The sequence below is a fragment of the Rhipicephalus microplus genome, chromosome 1 (genome assembly GCF_043290135.1).
Source record: "Rhipicephalus microplus isolate Deutch F79 chromosome 1, USDA_Rmic, whole genome shotgun sequence".
Taxonomy (NCBI): Eukaryota; Metazoa; Arthropoda; class Arachnida; order Ixodida; family Ixodidae; genus Rhipicephalus; species Rhipicephalus microplus.
Window position 1 is genome coordinate 130,676,553 of NC_134700.1, and position 6,634 is coordinate 130,683,186.

Consider the following 6,634-nt stretch of genomic DNA (forward strand, 5'->3'; position numbering starts at 1 on the left):
GTATCTGACAGGAAAAGGTTGCTACGTTATACTCGCTGGGCATAACCTCCTTGGTTTTAGAAAGGTTTAGCGAGCGTTGTGCCGCAGTGCCATGAATACAGTGAACTAGTATGTACTATGAACTCGAGGTGTTTAAAGGTGGGAAGTAGACCCGAAGCGCAAGCTATAAGAAAGTGTGTGTGTGCCTCCTCTCGTTTAGTCCATGGAATGTACGCTGGATGACGGTGCTTCCATATGCGGAATATATTATGAAAAGATGCGAGATGGTGGTACTTGGATTGTTGAATAGATGGACGAATGGACACACAGACAGATGCATGAACGGACGCACGGGTGGCTGCATGGGTGGATGGACACATGGACAGACGCAGGGGCGGATGTATGGACGAACGAAGATACGGACGCACAGATGAACGTGCGGACGCACGAACAGACGCACGGACGGAAGGGTGAATGGACGCACAGACGGTCACGCAGGCGGACGCATGGACGGACGGAAGCAAGAACGAATGGACGGACGAATGCTTCGCCCCACTCTCCATCATTCACTCCGTGGATATGCTGTTAATTTTTTTTCACGCATTAGAGAGTCAAACATTAAGCCAAGTATACATTGCTCTTCATACTCGGCTTTATAAAGGTAAATGTACACTTGGTTTTCTTGCCTAAAAATGAACAAAACTCATTGATTTATGCGCTATTCAACTGTACTGTCTTCGCACACGTACTACTCAGCTTAGCTTTACGCTTGGTGACATTTTTCTTTCGTCTTTAGATACTCTGATGTTCAAATTGTTAAGCGTTTCGAAATAGTGAATGAAGCCATGGCACTCATCAGTCAGGGATTACAGAAGAAGTACTGGACGGTTTCTGCTTAAAACGAATCTTTATTTGTTAAGATGTGGTACTAATAGAGCCAAAAAAGCAACAAAAAACACAAAAGAAATTACCTTTCGTATCAGTATTATGGCTCCATCAAACATAAAATACCTACTCGTCCAAAATCTGATCGCTGTATTTTGATTGCCTGTGATGCCATAAGTACCCCTGCTGGCCTACTTCTTCGGTCCTGCGCTGCTCAAAGCAGAATGCTTTTTTGGAAAACATGTTGTACTACACAGCCACAAAAAAGTACCTGTCTTATCAGTGTTATGTCTTTATTAAACGTTACGAACAAACTAGTCCAAAAACGCGACCTATGTAGACTTAGAAATAACCAGTCATGTGATGAGTACGCCTGCTAACCCATCAAACTCAGAATTAAAAAAAACGAAATGTCTTGAAGCACAAAGGTGAGCAGTTTCTTCCGACGAACGAAAATCAAAGAGTCTATAGCGAAAAATGAAATGTGATGAGAGTGTAAGCATTCATTTTTGCTCATGAATGCTTACCCCTCCACATACCGCAGCTGCCAGTGTGGGCCCTTACTTCACGACTTACTGTTATTTGTTCAGCAAACTGGGAACGCAGGAACGGACATTGGACGAAGTTCGCTGAATGAAAAATATTTACCAGCAAACCCATTTATCTATATTTTGCAGGGTTCTTACTGTTATGCCACGGCTGTGTTGTACACCATAAATGGGTGCGGAAAGCCGAGATTATAACCTCTCGTCTCGTAAGTTGTCAGCTGCAATTAGCATTTAGAGTTTATTGCGCACGCTCAATCGATAGTTCTATCCATGGTGGACGAGAAGGAGACCATGGCCCATGGGTGCTGGCATATGTGCCGTTAAGGTGACAGCGGGCCCTCATCCATTCGAGTAAGCAATCGAACTGAAAGTTACCCACGTTACGCCAAGACCTACATATGATAATTGCAATATCAAAGCGTTGTCCCTTTCTGTTAGTTAACACAGTTTCTGCTGGGGTAAGAAGGTTAAGTAATACTATATTGAATTAGATAAGTAGCACGTGGAGACTTGCCCCATGCAGTCTTTAAAAGAATTCAACACGTCCTTCTTATTACACTGCACAGTAACTAGAATGATTTATGGCGAAGTCAGAGCCTTGCAAGTGAACTTGTATTAGTTGTCCCAAGTGAGTTTAGAACTGCAAAAAGACCACTCTTCCCGTTTTCGCTGTGACATTGATTTGTGTATGGCACAGGCATTTTTTCTTATATATTTTTTTTTACTTTCGGTGCCACAAAAGATTTTGCAGGCCATAAAAAAGGGCTCCGTCATATGATGATGTAATTCTGCTATATAACGCAACGCCGCTATCGACATCCGTACATTGCTCGAAGCTTATGTGTGCATGCACTCGCATGTAAATATATTATTGAGCAACTTTACAGACAAAAGCAAGCCAGGGTGTGGCCCAACGGTCACGTGTCCCTACCGAAGCTCTTGATTTATTGACTGATTGATTGATATGCTGGTATTAGCATCCCAGAACCATCATATGGGTATAAGAGACGCAGTCGTGGAGGGATACAGAACTTTCAACACCCTGGGGTTCTTTAGCCAGCACTGAAAGCTGAGCAGACGGCCCTGGAGCATTTTCGCCTCCATCGAAAATGCAGCCACCGCAGGCGGGATTCGGACCCGTGACCTGTGGGTCAGTAGCTAAGTGCCTTAGACTCCGTGACCTTAACCACTAGACAACTAGGGCGGGGCAAAACTTTTGCATCATAAGACCCAAAATAACACTGGCCAACAACTGCACACCTGCCCTCCCTCCCCCCTTTAGATTAAGGAGGTGTTCCCACCGAAACAAGTATCTGCCTAGGCCACTGTTCACTGATGAGCTGTTTGGATACTGTATTAGGGACTCAGGCAGGGTACGTAGCCAATATATACACCATTATCCTCATCATAATCATCATCAGCATGACTATGTATATTGCAAGAAAGAGGTCTATCCCATGTTCCAACAGAAAATGCGGCCCTGTGCTTGCTGCTGCAACTTTATACCCGCAAACTCCTTAATCTTACCTGCCCACCTAACTGTTCGTCTTTCCCTCACTCATTTGCCTTCTCTAGAAATCCAGACAGTTACTCTTAATGACCAGTGGTTATCCTGCCTATATGCGCTACATGCCCGGCTCATCATTATTTCTTCTTCATTTCAACTGTGAAGCTTCATTTATTGGAACATTTTATCGTTAGGGATGCTGAGGTCCGGGGTCAAAAAACGTCTTCCCGGGCTTGACTGCGACCATGACACCGTACAAAGTGGCAGCGATAGGCAAGTGTAATGGGCAATACAATATTGTAGGTAGTGAAAAAACTTAAACAAAATATGAAGTTCAAATTTCATCGCACATTGGCAGAAAAAATTCGCTCAGTGAAAAAGAAAAGAGATAAAATGCGGAACACTGCCATTAGCATAACCTGAGGGAAAAAGTATGGTATGAAATATCAGACAACACTATGTCGCTCAATTAGAACTGTAACCATTACTGTAAAAGAATGCATAAATAGTTACATATGCACATATATAGACAGATAATACAAGTCTAACAAAGCGAAAATTAAACTTTTGGGACAATAAACCAGCTTCAATTTTGATAATCACATAAAAGAGCCATGAAAGCGTACAAACGAAAAAAGAAATACAATGGTATTACACATGCCAGACAAAAACGCATATTTGGCAATATTTTCACATTGTTAGTTCATTCAAATGAAACGGAGTGAGAAAGCACAGCATCTCCTTGCCGTAGTTTGTGTGCGTGCGTGGAAGAAAGCACGTGTGAACATGGCGAGTGTTGTGAAAAAGGGGGTTTGCTGGTTTATGCGAGCAAGTGTGCTCAAACAGTTATCATTCTTCCGTCCAGTGTAACAGCGTTTTACAAGACTTGTTTGATAGTATTCTGGTAGGGTTAATAGCTTCATTTTCTCAAAAATCTGTAAATTGTGAGTTCCATACAGAACACCTTCGACGGCTCGAACTGCCCTTTTCTGTATAACATGTAATTTGTGGATGTTCGTTAAATTTGTCCTGCCCCAAACGAGATGACAATATTTTATGCGTGATACGAACAACGATTTGTAGATGACAAGTTTAACTTTTTTAGGAAGCACGAAACGCACCCTAGACAAGATTACAGTTATCCTAGATACACTCGAAGACAGCTAATTATCGTGGGAAATATGGCATATGTTCATCGAAAGTTACACCGAGACATTTAACACTTGGTACTATCTGAAGTTCCGAAGTGCCGAGCATTATAAGACATGCAAAGGCGAAGGTTTATTTGTAGGCCTAAAGTAAACAGCTTTCGTGTTTAAAGAGTTTAATTTTTAAAAAATATTTTGTGTCCAGGAGGCCAGCCTTAATATTACCTGGTTTGCGTCATTGATTATATCTTTATAGTGTTCAGCAGCGAAAAGAAACGTTGTGTCATATGCGTATGTAACATACTCTACAAATGCGTCAGTTTTTACGAAATCATTATTATATACGCACAATAAAAAGGTTCCCGGAATACTGCCTTGGGGCACACCTACTGAAGTTGCTTGTAAATTGGAGGTGTGATCGTTGATGCCCAGTATCTACTGACGATACTTTAAGTAAGATTCAATTAATTTCAGAAAGACACCTCGGAAGCCGTAGTGATTGCATTTCCGTAAAAGTGTGACATGATTTATAGAACGAACGCTTTTGAGTAATTTATAAAGATATCTGGTGTGTGTAATTCACGTTCAAAAGCATCTAAAATGAATTCCTTCTGTGCTAGGAGAGCATGCTAAGTTGTGCGGCCTTTCATGAATCCAAACTCTGATGAAGCGATGATACGGTGTTTATCTAAAGAGGAAATCATACGTTTGTTAATTATTTTTTCTAAACCTTCTGACATTACTGGTAGTATTGATATAGGCCAGTACTTGTTAAGTGAGTTCTTATCCCCTGCCTTGTAAAACACGTTTACTTTCGCAACTTGTAGTTTTTGTGGAAAGATTTCAGTTAAACATATCGGGTTGAAGATATGTTCCAATTATTCCGCAATGAGATCCATCACGTGTTTAATGGGTCTAATCTGAATATCGTATACTTCACAGCATGTGCTGTTCTTTACAATGAGGGTGGCGATTTGGCGTTGTTGGTATGGTAGCATGATAATAAATGGTAGCGTAGACAAAGGACACGGACAACAGAGGGCACATTCAAGACAACACAGCGCTAGCGCTGTGCTGTCTTGAATTATCTTTTTTAGGAAGTATCTTTCCTAGGAAGAATTTTCCTAGGAGTGATCTTTTCTAGAAAGTATTTGACATGTTTTTGGCCGTTTGGAGTGGCTTTCCACTCATAGCTTTTCTGCATGTGGATGAAATAGGGCTGCTCCTTCAAGAGAACTGTGTCTTCCTTATGTCTGCGGTATGTATCTTTGTGTAAAACTGAACTGCTGCATCACTGTACAGAAGCAAGTGACTGCTGCGCACGCAAGTGCGCAATGCAGATGATGATGATGATGCTTATGATGATGATGATCCTCTTGAATTGTTCGCATTCACCCACAAAAGGGGATCGGCCAAGAACCATGCATTGGGATATTTATGCTAGTTGTTTATGTATTTAAAAGCATCCATTGGAATTTCGGTAACTCGTAAATATTGTAGAAAAATTCTGCACGAGCTAGCAAATGTACTCACAATAGACTAACAAGATAATGTTTTTGTTTCCATTATGTACGCACACACCGCAGAGCAAACCTCCCTGTGGCTATAACCAAATGTAGTCCCTGCAAAGGATAAAATTACTACCACGCTTATTTCTCAACCTAGCTTCCCAGAAGTGTGGCAGCTTGGGCTAGTTGGTATGGCATGACGATAGTTATAGCGCGAGAACAAAACGACGACACAGAGACAAGAAGGACACGAAAGACGCAAGCGCTAACTTCCAACTGAGTTCATTGCGCAGAGCACGAAAATATATAGAGGAGACAGTAACCATGTGATAAAAACCATATGGCACAAAGAGCAGAACATGAGTGAGAGAAAAACAAAGACAAAAATACAAAAACTAAAGCACAGAAAATCGGCAAAGAAAAATCTATAAGAAAACGAAACAGAAACGTAGAGATAATATAACTACCGGCGCGCACCGAAAGCTTCGAGGAACCTGAGTTCCTTCTCGAACAGAGCCACGGAGGGCTTGCTAATACAAAGCACATGTTCGCGTGCCATCTGCGCGGCCTCGACAATGACTCGGGTGCGCTCATCTCTGTGCTTGTACAACGTCGCTGTGTCCTTGAAGAGGGGAACACAATTGCACTCAGCGCAGTGCTGATCGAGATGGTTTTTTTTGCTCAGCACTGCATCGAGTGCTATTGTGTTCCGCTCTTCAAGGACACAGCGACGCTGTACAAGCACAGAGATGAGCGCACCCGAGTCATTGTTTTCTTGCTCAGCACTGCACTGAGTGCAATTGTGTTCCCCTCTAAGTTGTTCCCCTCTGAATAAACTCAGTCGGAAGTTAGCGCTTGCGCCTTTCGTGTCCTTCTTGTCTCTGTGTCGTCGTTTTGTTCTCGCGCTATAACTATCGTCTAGCTTCCAAATTGGTCGAGAAGGTATCGGTGGCCGAATAAAAAAATGACCTATTGTTTCTAATTTCTTGCAAAAAAGACAGATGTTGTGAGTTCAGCTTTATGTAAGTTTAATTCAGGAGAGGAATTCTACTGCGTAAT